Below are 17,143 nucleotides of genomic sequence, written 5' to 3' on the forward strand. Positions count from 1 at the left end.
GATTTGGCTCTTCCTCATTCTAAGCAAATTCTTTCCTTTTTACTACTACCCTTCTCTCCACCCCAGACTAAATTCTGTGCCAGAACCTACCCTGGCGTGAGATCCTCTGGCTAGACTTCCCTGATGTAATTGGTAGAATCATTGCTGCCTAACATTTATCACTAAGCATTAAATTATGTTGGAATCTGTAACCAGCTCCCGTAACTATTTTCTTGGATCCTTTGTATAGCTATTTTCATGTTATGACCTAGTTCTTTTCTCTGCAAGGTGTGTTGTGCATCAATAAACATTTCTAGTCCTTTTTTTGTCCCTCCTGATCTTTCTTGTCCTGCCATAGTTAATGTTGTTCTGCCTGATTCTGCATTATACTTGTCTATTTTAATGCTGCATCTTTAAATCTAGTTTTCAACTTTGTAGATGACTGGTTTTTTTTAAATTTAGCCCAATATAGGCTAATATAATAAAGAAAAAATTGCATTCCTACTGTCAGAAGAAAAGTAAAGTAGTCTAGGCAGATTTAGGTAGTCTCAGAAAGTGAAGTTACATGATCCTATGGTACATTTTCCTTTGTTATAGCATGAATATATGACTTTATATGAATTTAGGATGGGCTACAGTACAGGGTAGAGTTAGAGCTAATTTCTAGATTAAAATGAGACTACCTAGAACTTTCTGTTTCATCTCCGACATGTAAACAGCTTAAAAGTTGTCACTCCTATCCTTAGAAAACGAAAAACCTGGACAAACTGAGTATCAAGTGCTTTTCTTGGATTCTTCAGAGAACTGAGGTCATGGGGCAAACTACCATTCCCAAATCCAGAGACCAGAAAATTAAGAGAGTGACGGCTGAAATATCCTTATTTATCTGGAGCAGAGGCCTCCAGAGACATGGACTGGTAGAATACTTGGTAGGGGGTGGGAAGCAAGAAACACTCCTGAGGTTCACAGCCCAGAGACACAGACCCAGTGACAAGCGGAGGTCTATGTTTAATGTTGTGACATGCCTTGCCTCTCGCACGCCCTGAACCCATACCAGCAGAGCTCTGGGACAGTAACAGTGGGTTGCAGCTGGATGAACCGCAAGGTGCAGACTGTCTCTGCAGAGAAACAGTCAGGGAGCCCCAAACTAACAGGGAGACAAAGAGGGACACTAGGGGATTCAAAGAGGGACACTAGGGGATTCAAAGAGGGACACTAGGGGATTCCGAGGCTTTGGCACCGACAACTGCTGCAAGGAGGATACAAACTCCCGACCAGGATACAAAGCTGCACACGGACGCCCACTGACACCAGGTCCTCTCCTCTGGTACACTGTGCCTGCAACTCCAGCAGAGACGATACAGCCAAACTCCCGACCAGGATACAAAGCTGCACACGGACGCCCACTGACACCAGGTCCTCTCCTCTGGTACACTGTGTCTGAATTTCAGTGAGAAATTACAAGATGCAATAAAAGGTAAGGGAAAATACAGTCAGAAAACAAAACAAACATCAGAACCACACACAAATGTTGGAACTATCAGATAAACATTTAAAATAACTGTGTTTGAGATGTTAAGGGTTCTAATGGAAAAAAATAGACAAAATTTAAGAATGAATAAGTAATATTAGCAGAAAGAAAATCTAAGGAAAAATAATCAGAAGTAAATGCTAGAAAGAAAAATTAAAAGATGAGCTCATAAATTGATTGGTTATGGCTGAGAAAAGAATGAGTGAGTTTGAAGATAAGTTAATAAAAATTCTTCAAGCAATAATGCAAATAGAAAAAATTTAAAAAATAGAATGGAATCTTCCCAGAATTGTGGGGCAGTTTCAAACTGTATAGCACTAATTGGTATAACAGAAGAAGGGAGAACAGAATAGGAAAAAAAAAAAACACTATTTGAAGTAATAATGGCCAAAATTTCACCAAAATTAATCACAGGAAATATACTATAGAGAAAATAACACAAAGGATAAAAAAATAATAAATTACACCTAAGAGCCTCTTGGTGAAAGTGAAAGAGTGGAGTGAAAAAGCTGGCTTAAAACTCAATATTCAGAAAACTAAGATCATGGCATGGGCCCATCATTTCATGGCAAATAGATGGGAAAACAGTGGAAACAGTGACAGACTTTATTTTGGGGGGCTCCAAAATCACTGCATATGGTGACCGCAGCCATAAAATTTAAAGACACTTGCTCCTTGGAAGAAAAGCTATGACCAACCTAGACAGCATATTAAAAAGCAGAGACATTATTTTACCAACAAAGGTCCATCTAATCAAAGCCATGGTTTTTCCAGTGGTCATGTATGGATGTGAGAGTTGGACTGTGAAGAAAGCTGAGCACCGAAGAATTGATGATTTTGACCTGTGGTGTTGGAGAAGACTCTTGAGAGTCCCTTGGACTGCAAGGAGATCCAACCAGTCCATCCTAAAGGAGATCAATCCTGGGTGTTCTTTGGAAGGACTGATGCTAAAGCTGAGACTCCAATACTTTGGCCACTTGATGTGAAGAATTGACTCATTTGAAAAGATCCTGAAGCTGGGAAAGATTGAAGGCCAAGGGGAGAAGGGGAGACAGAGGATGAGACGGTTGGATGGCATCACCAACTCAATGGACGTGAGTCTGAGTAAACTTCAGGAGTTAATGATGGACAGGGCAGCCTGTTGTGCTTCAGTCCATGGGGTCGCAAACAGTCGGACACAGCTGAGTCACTGAACCGAAGTGAGGCATAACGTATTCAAATGTCAGAAAGCCAGTGACAAAGAAACCATCTTGAAGAAGTCAGGGGAAATAAAATGCTCTAAATATAAATATAATATAAATATAAATAGAAAAGAAGAAAGAGCTGTCATCAGAAACTGTACCAAACAAGAGACTGGAAATAACCCCTCACACCCATCAGAATGGCTACTGAAAAACCAACAAACAGAAGTCACGACTACTGCCAAGCCTGTGGAAAGACTGGAACCCACTCCCTCGTGTACCATTGGGTGGAATGTGAAATAGTGCAGCCGCCAGGGAAACAGCATGGAGACTCCTCAAAAAACAGAACCATCATGTGACACAACAATCTGCTTCTGGGTATACATCCAAAATGGTTGAAACCAGGATCTTGAAAGGTATTTTAACAAATATATTTATTGCCTCATTATTTAAAATTGCCAAGAGGTGGGAGAAACCCAGATGTTCACTGATGGATGAATGAATACAGAACATGTGGTATATATATACACAAAATGGGATATTATTTAAAAAGAAGGAAATCCTGTCATAGGCTGCAAAATGGATGAACCTTGAGGACATTGTTAAGCGCATAAGTTAGTCACAAAAGGATGAATACTACATGATTTTGTAGTATTCTGGTATCTAAAGTAGTCAAACTTTTAGAAACCAAAAGGAGAATGCTGGCTTAAAGGCGCAGGCCGAGAAGGAAAAGAGGAAAAAAAAGAAGTCGTTCAATGGTTTCAAAGTTTCAGTTTTGCAAGATAAAGAAAGTTCTAGAAGCTTGTTGCACAGCAGTGCACATATAGTACTGTGCTGTACACTTAAACATTGCTAAGATGGTGAATTTTATGTTACAGGCTTTAACAATAAAATAAACTGCAAAAGAATTTATATTTGTTTACAGCTTTTTATTACACCAAGTTTGTTATTATGGCAATTCTTTCTCTGCTGAAAGATTTTATCTTTGCAATAAAATATAATACAATACATTTTTAATAAAGTATCGGAAAATTAAACTTCATTTTCTTTGATTGACAAAATGTGATATGTTCCAAACATACTGTTTTAAAAAATACTGTGCTGCCTAGAAGAAACTCATTGGAGGAAAAATAATGTTTTTCAATTTGAAAATTAAGGCATGAAAAAGATATAACAGGAAATAGTAAGTAAAAGAAAGTTATTACAGCAGTATTACTATTAGAAGGACTATTACTTAATGCAAAACTACCCTCAACAAGGACAGAGGTACTTCATACTGGTAAAAATAAATTATCAACCCAAGTACAGATAACATCATGAAATTGCATACATTAATCAGAAGAATTTTAAATACATAAGACAAACAATCACATTTAAAAGACTTATAAGAGACTTGGTAGCTTACTTATTAGCTTTCAGCAGCTCATAGTTTGGGTTTTCAAGTCAGCCTGGAGGAACAGCAGGTTTTGTAGCAGCGACTGTGCAGTGATGGAGGCGTCGAGGGTGACGACTGGTTGGCGTCCGGTTCCTGACTCGGGGGTCAGGGACATCTTGTTGACCGCATGGTTTCTGATCAAGCATGGTTTGTCAAGTTTCTTGTTAATTTTTGAAGATATGGTGTTTTCTGGAGACTATTTTATTGCCTAAGATAAATCAACAAGCGAATGAAAGAAAGAAATGGAGAGCTATTTGAATGCACATAAAATACTAGAACAAAATTAATCATGGATAAAGAATATTTGAGCAAAGACGTTAACTAGACTGATTATATATCTATTAGCTATATAAGCATATTTACACATTTACTATTTACCCAAAACTTGAGAATATGTATTATTTTTAAAAGCACATGGGCCTTGTGCTCTGTGACAACCTAGAGGAATGGGGTCAGGGGGAGGCTCAAGAGAGAGGGGATATACATACATATACATATATGTATATATATATTTTTTTCACTAAATATTCATTGGAAGGACTGATGCTGAAGCTGAAGCTCCAATACTTTGGTCACCTGATGGGAAGAACTGACTCATTGGAAAAGACCCTGATGCTGGGAAAGATTGAAGGTGGGAGGAGAAGGGGATGAGAGACATTGAGATGGTTGGATGGGATCACTGACTTGATGGACATGAGTTTGAGCAAGCTCCAGTAGTTGGTGATGGACAGGGAGGCCCGGCGTGCTGCAGTCCATGGGTTGCAAAGAGTCGGACATGACTAAGCAACTGAACTGAACTGATATATATATATCTATCTATATATATCAGAGAGTCAGACATGACTGAGTGAGCTCAAAAACAGATAAATAAATAAAAGCACATGGAATATCTAGCAAGAAAAAATGAGAAAAGACACATAATCCCAATATTATAAGTGTGAAAAGGATACAATTACAGGGTCTATAGACATTAAAAAGATCTTAAGATGATATGTGCAATTATATCAATAAACTGGAAAGCTTAAAAAAGATGGACAAATCCAGAGATCTGGATGCTTTACTGGGAAAGCTCATCCTCTCTGACTCAAAAGTAATGAGTTTAAAGAACAGATGCCAATGCCATTAATGTAGCCCCTGCATTTTTCTTCTCAGCATCGTGTTATTAGTAGCCTTCTTGCACTTCACTAGATTGGTAGGAATTACTCTCAATTTGTGTGTGTGTGTGTGTGTTGTCATTTTTTTTTTAGTGTGGAAACCTATTGTTTACATGTAAAAAGTGGATTCCTATTCAGATGAAATATTTTTGTGTATCAAATGATATTACCTGGAAACAATGTGTTTGATTGCAAACGGTTAGCACCTAACACAAAGATTGTACCGTGCACACATGTAAACCATATAGGCTTCCCTGGTGGCTCAGTTGGTAAAGAATCTGCATGCAGTGTGGGAGACCTGGGTTCTATCCCTGGGTTGGGAAGATCCCCTGGAGAAGGGAAAGGTTACCCACTCCAGTATTCTGGCCTGGAGAATTCCATGGACTGTATAGACCATGGGGTCACAGAGAGTTGGACACAACTCAGCGACTTTCATTTTCATAAACCATTCAGTTCAGTTCAGTTTGGTTGCTCAGTCATGTTTGACTCTTTGCGACCCCATGAATTGCAGCATGCCAGGCCTCCCTGTCCATCACCAACTCCCGGAGTTCACTCAAACTCATGTCCGTCGAGTCCATGATGTCATCCAGCCATCTCATCCTCTGTCGTCCCCTTCTCCTCCTGCCCCTAATCCCTCCCAGCATCAGAGTCTTTTCCAATGAGTCAACTCTTCCCATGAGGTGGCCAAAGTACTGGAGTTTCAGCTTTAGCATCATTCCTTCCAAAGAACACCCAGGACTGATCTCCTTCAGAATGGACTGGTTGGATCTCCTTGCAGTCCAAGGGACTCTCAAGTCTTCTCCAACACCACAGTTCAAAAGCATCAGTTCTTCAGTGCTCAGCTTTCTTCACAGTCCAACTCTGACATCCATACATGACCACAGGAAAAACCATAGCCTTGACTAGACGGACCTTAGTTGGCAAAGTAATGTCTCTGCTTTTGAATATGCTATCTAGGTTGGTCATAACTTTCCTTCCAAGGAGTAAGCGTCTTTTAATTTCATGGCTGCAGTCACCATTTGCAGTCCATATAAGGGCAAATTTCCTCTCTGAGGGGAAACACCACGTGTCTTTTTCCTCACGGTTGCTGGCTCCTGTATCTCTCAGGATGGCACATTGCAGCAGTTAAAGCACGTACTCACAGATGCACCCAGCAAGAGACGCTAGGTCGACAGGCACTTTGTAAAGTCAGCTGTGGAAGCAACAGGAGTAGCTGCCCCAGAACTTGGGAAGCAGCACATTTTGATTTTCAGCAGTACTACAGTCTTCTCTTTTCCTCTTCCTCCCGTTAGTCAATTAAGCTTTTCATCTATGTTACACACAATGTTATTGCATCCTTCTAGATTACTGCTTTTTTATGAGATGGAATGGTTGGGTGGTGCCATTTTGACCCCACACTGGGCTTACTGTGCTTTTTCTAAAACTGCCGCCATTTGGTATTTCCATTCATTTCCTGGAATTGTGACTCAGGCAAGCTCAGGTGCGTGGAGCTGCAGATCAAGGCTACTGTATGGGCTGACAGATCGAAAAAGACACAGGGGCTGTCGTTTACAGATGAAATGCAGAATTCTGAGTTTATAAATGCTCCTTTAATACTCTTCTGATCAACAAAAGCTTAGTAATTTTCACAGAAAGTCTTATTTCTAAGAATCTCTAGCAAATATTGCCAAATCTCTACCAAATATTAGCTGTTTCCCTTTAAAACTTAAGAAAAGTGGATGATTTCCTTACTTCTCCAGTATCTTCAACATCCACTCCAAACATTTTGAGAAGCAATGGAAAGTAACATTAAAATAGTGCTTTGGATTTTCATTCCTACCCTTCTTTCTCTGAATCCTGCATATGTGTAAGAACAGGTATAGGAAAAAAAAAATAACAAAATGAACACCAAAATGTGAAATAATACACAAACTTATGTCATCCTAGAGCAGCTGCTGCTGCTGCTAAGTCGCTTCAGTCGTGTCTGCCTCTGTGCGACCCCATAGACGGCAGCCCACCAGGCTCCCCCGTCCCTGGGATTGTCCAGGCAAGAACACTGGAGTGGGTTGCTATTTCCTTCTCCAGTGCATGAAAGGAAAAGAGAAAGTAGTTGCTCAGTCGTGTTCGACTCTTAGCGACCCCATGGACTGCAGCCCACCAGGCTCCTCCGTCCATGGGATTTTCCAGGAGAGAGTACTGGAGTGGGTTGCCATTGCCTTCTCCAAGGACACAATAGTTTGTTTCAATTGTCTTACTATTGTAAACTATGATTTAAATAAAAGAATATTCATATAACACTACTCACTTAAAATTTATCAGTAGGATATGTTTCTTATAGAGTACAAGTATTGAAGAGTACCTGAAATGTGTATTTCAGTTGATGATGCCAAATTGTGCTATTTAAAGTTTGTATAACTTAACACCTCTTCAATTTCTTACATATTTTGTTTCATTTTGGGTTTCTTGTATCTCTAGGAACAATTTTGATAGACTATTTGCCTCATAAATTATCTGCTTCATGGAGATTTTAAAGTAATTTTTATATACATGAATCTGTTTTAGGGCTTCCCTGGTGGCTCAGACGGTAAAGAATCTGCCTGCAATGTGGGAGACTTGGATTCAATCCCTGAGTTGGGAAGATCCCCTGGGGGAAGGCACGGCAACCCACTCCAGTGTTCTTGCCTAGAGAAGTCCATGGACAGAGGAGCCTGGTGGGCTACAGTCCATGGGGTCACAAAGAGTTGGACGCAAATGAGCGACTAAGCACAGCATATCTATGTTAAGATTTCCTTTGTAGCTGTAATTATAATCTCTTTTACTCTTCTGAGTTTTTAGATTTGTGCTTTCTCCTTTTTAATAATAATTATGTTTTGCTGGTAGCTAATTCATCAATTCCTTTTTTGGGGGGCCTGTTTTGTTTTCTTGCCTTTTTGTGAGTGTATGCTAAGTTGCTTCAATCACGTCCACCTCTTTGCGACCCTATGGAACATAGCCTCCCAGGCTCCTCTGTCCATGAAATTCTCCAGGCAAGAATACTGGAGTGGGTTTCCATTCCCTTCTCCAGGAGATCTTCCTGACTCAGGGACCAAGCCCACGTCTCTTAAGTCTCCTACACTGGCAGGCGGGTTCTTTATCACTTCTGATTTCATTTCTTAATGTTGTTTCTCTTTAAAAAACACAACTTATGCACCACATAAATTAATTAATTAAAGATATGCAATTAAAAAATGCAATCTATGTGCTACAGAGCTTCCCAGGTGGCACGAGTGGTAAAGAACCCACCTGCCAATGCAGGAGACAAAAGAGACAGATGTACAATGCCTGGGTCGGGAAGATGCCCTGGAGGAGGGCATGGCAATGCCCTCCAGTATTCTTGCCTGGAGAATCCCATGGGCAGAGGAGCCACGATCCATAGCGTTGCAGAGTCGGACATGACTTAAGCGACTTACCTCAGCACAGCACATGCCCTACATGATAAACACAGTTTAAAAACAATTTCTGCTATTTGTGTAATAATTTAAGACTATGAATTTCCCTATGAATATAGTTTAGCCATACTCAATAAACTTTGCTCTGTAAATATTTTTTACTATCAAGTAATAATCATTTATGTACCTACTTCAGTCTAGGTATTGTTTATTAGAGTTTTAAAACTTCCAGATAACTTTTTATTTTTCTTCTATTTTTATTATTATTTTTCTATTTTATTCCCCATGGTTAGAAACACTGTCCATATTCTTTTTATATTTCAAAATTTATTTGGGTTCTCTTTACAATTTTATATATTCACAATTTTGACTAAATGTATTATACAATTTGAAAATACTTTGCTAGCAACACAGCTTTTATTAAATGTCTATTACAGTATTCTCTGAAAATGCTATTCTGATTCCTTACACATTTTTTTTTTTAAGAACTTTACTATCCTTGCTTTCCCAGTGGAATAGGAATTGTAACTTGGTACAATTCCTGAAATATCTAGTTTGTGAGTTAGATTGCTGCTGTTTGCTGTGTAAATGTTTATGTGTGAAACCTCATCGAACATTCTGCCCTCATTACTAAATGCTCCCTCCATCGATCTCATTTAGTGCATTCTTCTTGTGGAAAGTCTACTCACTGTGTGTGTGTGTGTGTGTGTGTGTGTATGTGAACATTTTTCCTGGAGATTTTCAAGTTCAACTTTTTGTGTTTGACATATAATAAAATTTCATTTCTAACTAAGTCTTTGAGATACTTTACTTTAATAAAAGTATTTATTCTATATTTATCTATTGATATTGAATGGATATTTGGACTTAATTCAGAGATCCTGAATTTGTGTTTCTTATTATCCTATATTTAATTAGATTTTTATCTTTAATAAGGCTCAACACACTCCACAAATGAACACTGCTTTTCCACCTAAGTTTCTGGTGAGTTAGAAATATTAATGCTAGCATCTGAAAAACTGATTCTCCATTTGCCTGCATACATACCCATGCTATGAATCTAGTAAGCTTGGAAATTCAAGAAGTGGTAATCCAACCCCTTAAAATATAGGTAGTATACCTGGCTTAATTAAATAAGCCTTGCTTGTGTTTACTATTAAGTTCAATATTTGGAAAGAAAAAGAGGTCAGTTGGGTTGCTTGACTTTTTTCCACATCAAAGCATGATACTAGGCCTGTATTAAAAGTGGAAAAATCACCTTCTGAAATCAATTTCCTAGATTATTAATATTATATGCGACTAATCATCCTGCATACGCCAAACAAACATTTATGAATAATGGCCAAATACTAGTTACTGAAGCTAAAACAGAAATGAAAACAGTCTGCTTATTCCATTAGTAATTTGTGGGCTTTTGGCAATTGATAGAAATTTCTTGTTATTAAACACTAATTAATTTGTCAGCTAGTTTACTTTATGGACTGGTTGGATGTTCTTTTTTTTCTCATACATATTTTATTACTTTGGTTAAGTAATTAAAGTTTCTTAAATAGCTTGTGTTTCGCTCTACAGCTTATCTATGAATTTCAATGAACTTGGTGTGAGTCTCTTTCAGGGAATCTAATATTTGTGGAAACCACAGGCTGCACTCGGAGATGGGTTATGCATCTTCAAAGCCCGATGCAGCTCCATCATCTCAAGCGCCTGGCCTGTGAAGCTTGAAGCCCCAGGATGTCGGGCTTCTGACGATGCAGCTGGAAGGAGCGCCTGGGATATGATGGGAGAAGCGCCTTGGAAACCGAGTACAGAGAAAGCTTTCTCAACGTTCCGGGCCTGGAGACAGACTTAGGGACGAGCTGCTGTTGCCAAGGAACCACACAGCGCATCCTCCCAGCACGTGACCCACGGCCCACGCTGAGTCCCCTCCATCCCTGCTTTTGATTAATCTCCTGTTCTCTTATTTAAATTTGGTAATTGCATTTGAGATTCTACAGTAAATATCACTGCTGGAACAGAGCACGTGAAAGAAAAAAGATCTCGTTTTACTGAAAAGACACATTTAAGACAGGGCGGAAATGCTAGACTTGACGTGAGGGGCAAAAGCTTCTTGTTGGTTATTGTGCTGGTAACTGGAAAGCACACAGGGAAGAAGCCGTAGAAGAGGCGTTCTCACCGGGGTGACGGCAGCAGTCTTCACAGTGTTCCCTACCTCTGGCTTCTCTGCTGGCCTATGAACAGAAGAACACCGTCTCCCATAATTTTGAGGGTCATCTGTCACTTCTCTGGCACTCATTTGCCTGAAGGATTCTATTCAGACGTGAGCCACGTTCTTCCTTTCCCCTCCTCTGCTTGCTTCTCAACCATAAAATCATCCTGCTGACTTGTTTCTAGAACCAGGCATTTTTGCTTGCATTTTGAAGTTTTTTTTTTTTTTTTTTTCATTTTTGTGTGTTACTTTCATTTATCCTCTTCATCTCTCAATATTTCTCTTTATTTTGAAAATTCACAGCACTTACAATACCATTCTAACTATAGCATCATCCTGTATAACTCCAGCTTAAAATGCACACAGAATCAGTTCATTTGTGGTGTTTTGCTGTGATTGTTATTTTAAATTTTCAATCAGAATAAAAACTGTACATCTGCTTTTCACACACAGTGCTCTGCTGCATGGCATGCTCTTGAATTTGAACAGTATTTTCACGCATATCTCTGTTGAATGTTTTGTTTCAAGAAAGAGTGCTTAAGCTTTGAAGCTTTTTAGACATCAGTATTAGGTGAAACATGGGCTTCCCAGGTGGCTCAGTGGTTAAGAATCTGCCTGCCAAAGCAGGAAATGTAAGAGACACAGGTTCGATTCCTGGATTGGGAAGATCCCCTAGCGTAGGAAATGCCAACCAACTCCATTATCCTTGCCTGGAGAATCCCATGGACAAAGGAGCCTGGAGGACTATAGGCCATGGGGTTGCAGAGAGTTGGACATGCACGAGCACAGACACACAAGCAATTGGATGTAACTGTAGCCTTCTTTATGGAAAACCATAAGCATCATGGTGGGAGCAGATTCCCTAGTGGTCTCTCTCACCTCCTGCAGATGGCTGCTTTATCACATTAATGGCTTGGATGTAGGACTCTCGTGATCTCAGATATATATATATATATATATATATATATATATATATATATATAGATAGATAGATAGAATGGGCAGCGTTAGAATTGTACAGTCAGCTAAGAAAGGCAGTATGTTTCCCAAACGTTTATCTGGTTATATCACTTCTGTATTATTCCTGAAAGGCTTTTTATGATGTATGAAGCTCATAATATTTATCTATAAATTAGTGCAGTTATATCATTGTTGTGGTGATGCCTATTTTCACTTGGAAATAGTTAAGCATGCACATGAAGCAAGACTTCTGGTTTATTGTGCTGTTCAGTCTTAGTTTTTACTTTTATTCATGAAGCATTAGGATTTGCTTTCAGTTTTATGGACCTTAGCTCTGAGTTTTGCAGTGGTGGACAGACAGTCTATATCGTATATTGTAAATCCTTCTACAATTCAGCACTGATACCATACTGAGAGAGTCAATTCCTAGGCAGATTGATAAGAAGTCCAGGGGTCCCCAAGGAGAGAGGGGCTGGAATTCTCAAGGAAGAAGGAAGGGCAAACTTTTTTGTCCCTCTACATTCCTTAGGATTATATAACAATAATGTATCCTGCTTGAAGACAGTCTCTGGAAAAAAACCTTCTGGCTAATCCTGTTACCTTAAGGTGTGAATTATGGGAGCAGGTCTAGTGAGGTCTTTACAACCTCCAGACATTCTTTTGATTCACAGTAATAACTAATTGGAGAGTATATAACCCCACTGCTAACACTAGCAAGGGGGTACTCTTTCTGTCCCCTTCTGATGCCTATGTCAGAAGCTTTCTGTATCTCCTTTATACTTTAATAAAACTTTATTACACAAAAGCTCTGAGTGATCAAGCCTCGTCTCTGGCCCCAGATTAAATTCCTCTTCTCCTGAGGCTAAGAATCCTGGTGTCTTTGCGTGGTTCAATAACAACCTTTCAATACTGTATTTTATAAATGATAGAAGCTCTGTATGAAGAGGGGAAAGCAGTGGGCTTGGATTGTCCCTTTCTGTTGCTGAGTCATGTTGTGCTGGTTTTTCTCTTTCCCTGGATCTATTTTCTCCTAAAATAATGGTAGCTGAGTAGATGTCTTATCAGCTTCATTGTTGGTTATCTTGTGTCCTTCATTTTTATGAATAGAGTTGTTTAGTCTCTAAGTCATATATGACTGCAATCCCACGGACTGTAGCTCACCAGGATCCTCTGTCCATGGGATTCTCCAGGCAAGAATACTGGAGTGGGCTGCCATTTCCTTCTCCAGGGGATCTTCCCAATGTGAATAGAGATCCCTCTCATTTTTTACATTAGACAGCTAATAACAAACTTGAAATTATGAAATACTAAGATATAATTAACACCACAATGACATTAAACATATTTTAAAACTTCTTTCAAAATTCAAAAAAGGTGGCACTGTAAGTAGTAAGAATCTGATAACTGAGGTCAACCACCCTATGAAAGATCATTCCTGGTACAAATTCACAAGTCTAATATGTGTATTAATAGAACTGACTGTTTATATATACCAATTTGTATTTTTATTGATGCATGAGAATATTTAAGTGAAAAAACGTTCCATACTTGGAACGAGATTTTTGAAAACTGTCACTGTTTTAAACCATAGCCAATTGGAAATTTCATTCCTGTGAATCATTGTAAATCTTGCATTATGTGTATTTGTTGTTGTTCATTCAGTTGTCTGATTCTTTGGGACCCCATGGACTGCAGCACTCCAGGCTTCCCTGTCCTTCACTATCTCCCAGAGTTTGCTCAAACTCATATTCATTGAATCGATGATGCCATCCAACCATTTCATCATTTGTTTTCCAGTGATTCATCATAAATATTCACCAAGTAAAATAATAAAGAATAATTTTATCTTCCAGCTATGGAGCTTTGTCAAAGCAATGTTCTCCTTTGATCTTTACTGAATTTTCTTTTTGTGAAGATCTGACTTTTGACCTTTATCAGCAGGTTGTTTTTTCATAGGCATTTAGGAAAACATGAAAATTCCTTTAAAATACGAAAACTTCTAATCCAAGAAGAATGAATGAATTCTCAGATGAACATATATCCTGTTACCCCAGCTTATTAAAAAAAGACAGATTTTTAAATAAACATGAGAAATTGTTAAATAATTGTTGCTGTCTGCTTATGCAATCACTAGTAATATATTGTTATGTAAGGATGTTATCTGCATCCCCTAAACTAGCTGCCATTATTTAGGCATATTAATAACACCTTCAAGGCAGTTATCTGAATATTTTTAAAAGTAGAAACCTTTTTGTCGTGTGTTTATGTGTACATGTGTGTTAACTATCTATTGTTATCCAGAGCAGGAAAGTGCTTAGTGGTCAACCTGTGAAATACTATTGGGATTGGAAATGAGATGTGTTTATAAAGTAAAGAAATTTATTTCATCTGTGCCTTGTAAGCTGTTTCTGAAGTCAGTTCTCTGACACACATAATAAAACCACTTGGAACAATAGCAACTTAATTGTAACAAGTACATAATCTTTTATAATGAACAGTTTAAATGGGATTGCAAATGACAGAACATCAATTCAGGTTGGCTTAAATAAAAACACAGTCCATTCTCTTAAGTGACCAAAGGGGCTGGCTGCAGGCATGGCTTGACCCAGGGGTTCTAATGGTACATGCTGTTGCTTCTACTCCTCAGCCTACCTCAGTTATATTGACTTTGGTTTCTGACTTTGTCTAAGTCCAGCAAGTCAAAAGTTCAACTTGGAGGAAGAAGAGTTTACCTCTTCCTGGCTGATTTAGAAAAATCCTGAGATTTCAGTCTTTGGGATCCAGTTGGATCCATGGGGATGGAATTGCACTATTTAACATGTCCCGGTCTATGTATCTGGGCTTCCCTGATGGCTCATTGGGTAATGAATCTGCCTGCGACAGAGGAGAGGGGGACGCAGCTTTGATCCCTGGCTTGGGAAGATCCCCTAGAGAAAGAAATGGCAACCCCCTTCCAGTATTCTCACCTGGAAATCCCATCGACAGAGGAACCTGGTGGACTACACTCCATAGAGTCTCAAGGATTCAGACACGACTGAGCTGAGCGACTAAGCACTGTCTTTGTTCTATCACTAAGTCAGTTGGACAAGAGGTATTTATTGTGTTCCTGGCTAGACTTGGGGCTTCTCAGGTGGTGCCAGTGGTAAAGAACTTGCTTGCTAATGCAGGAGATCTAAGAGACATGGGTTCAATTCCTGGGTTGGGAAGATCCCTTGGAGGAGGTCATGGCAACCCACTCTAGTATTCTTGCCTGGAGAATGTCATGGCTAGGCTTGGGCAACATTTTCCATCCCTAGGCTGGTGTTGGAGCCCTAAACCAGTGCCTACAGTAGAACAGGAAACTTACCTGCTCCTTCTAAGCAAATCTCTTTTAACTTAATTAAGGAAGATAGATGTAAGCTTGGGTAGAACAAACAAATAGCTAACAATGTGATGCCCTTGAAGCCAACAGTTTTGACTTATATTGCCACATCTTCCCATTACTGTATAGTAGCTAATAACTCAAGAATTTACATATGAAGGCCTATAAGAACAAGTTAGGTATAAAATTAGTCTTATTAAAAGTATTAAAGAAATGAATTAATTCAAATCTGTGCATATATTAAAATTTATTATTTCCTCCCTATTTGGCATACCCTGTTAAAAAAAACTCCAAATAGGGGCTGCTCTTACTAATTTTTTTTTTTTCAGGAAAACTGTACTTATCTACTTATTCATAGCTCAGCGTTTTGAGATGTTTTTCCTAGTATCATTTGAAAAGTGAATTGTCTAATATCTTTATTATTATTAATTTATTTAAAATATGTACACTATCCATATATTTGTCTTGAAGTTTTCACTCTGTTGCAGTTTACTTTCTCTTGTAATCAATTTGTCTTTTTATCTGATACAGGCTAGGTTAATACTTGGAGAACTTTTCACTCTTGTGTAAGTGACAGCTTGGTGTCCATTTCCTTTTTCCATGCTACACATTTAGATTACTTCTCAAAGCCTCCTTTATCTGAAGGATAACAGACGACTCACTTCTCTCTTTCTATTACAGAGTATTATAATACTATTTATTTTCTCATTTCTTTTCTTACTGCTACATTCGCCCCATTATCTTATGAAGGTGCAGTGAGAGGACATAGAAAAAGGAGCAGTGGAGATAAAAAGGGAACATTTGGCCTTGTTGAATGCGTTTGGAGGGGTGGGGACTGACTGATCGAATTTTGGGTTATTGGCCCTTGTATTTTGCAGCACTGATACTGTTTTCTGTGACCTAATAGACATATAACATTTAAGTAGACTGAAAGTCAGTTTTAGAGGGGAGAGAAAAAGAGAAATGGATATACTTTATAAAACTGAATTGAACCTATGCCATTTGTTGCCCAATTTAGGATTCTCCAAGATACTTATACCCTGAAAATTCTCATATCGCTCCCCAAACCTAGCAAGTCTTCATTGTTTAAGACAAATTTACATAGTGTTATCTTTGGTAACAGCATTTACCTCACTGCACTTACTTATATAGTCATACATGTGCCCTGTTTGACTCTGAACTCCGTGACAGCAGGCATTTGGTATCACTGATTTTATGGTCTAGTTTCAACTATTCATGGCAGCCATTCAAAGTGTATAGAACTTCTTATTCATGTGCTATTTCCCAGAATCAATGTTTTTTCTATGCTTACAGCCACCCACATATATTCCTGAAAAACACAGAGTTGGAAGATACTTCATAAACCAGGGGACAATTAATGTCAAGTTACCATTATGTTACAAAAAATTTGTTACAAATAAATTTGTCTTTTTATCTGATAAAGGAAAGTGAAGTTGCTCAGTTGTGTCTGGCTTTTTGCTACCTCATGGACTGTAGCCTACCAAGATCCTCTGTCCATGGGATTTTCCAGGCAATAGTACTGGAGTGGGTTGCCATTTCCTTCTCCAGGGGATCTTCCCAACCCAGGGATCGAACCCAGGTCTCCCGCATTGTAGACAGATGCTTTACCGTCTGAGCCACCAGGGAAGTCTAATAAAGGATATCTATCTGATAAAGGATAGGTTAATACTAGGAGTTCTTTTACTCAGTTTTGAAAGGAATTAAGCCATCTACAGTGGGTCAGGAAGATCCCCTGGGGGAGGGCATGGCAATCCACAGCAGTGTTCTTGCCTGAAGAATCCCATGGACAGAGGCGCCTGGTGGGCTGCAGTCCACGGCGTCGCAGAGTTGGGCATGATGAAGCGACTTAGCATGCACACACAGTGCTTATAACGATAAAAAACCACCAACACATGAAAACGGAGAGGA

This window comes from Bubalus bubalis, chromosome 10 (genome assembly GCF_019923935.1).
Source record: "Bubalus bubalis isolate 160015118507 breed Murrah chromosome 10, NDDB_SH_1, whole genome shotgun sequence".
In the NCBI taxonomy this organism is placed as follows: domain Eukaryota; kingdom Metazoa; phylum Chordata; class Mammalia; order Artiodactyla; family Bovidae; genus Bubalus; species Bubalus bubalis.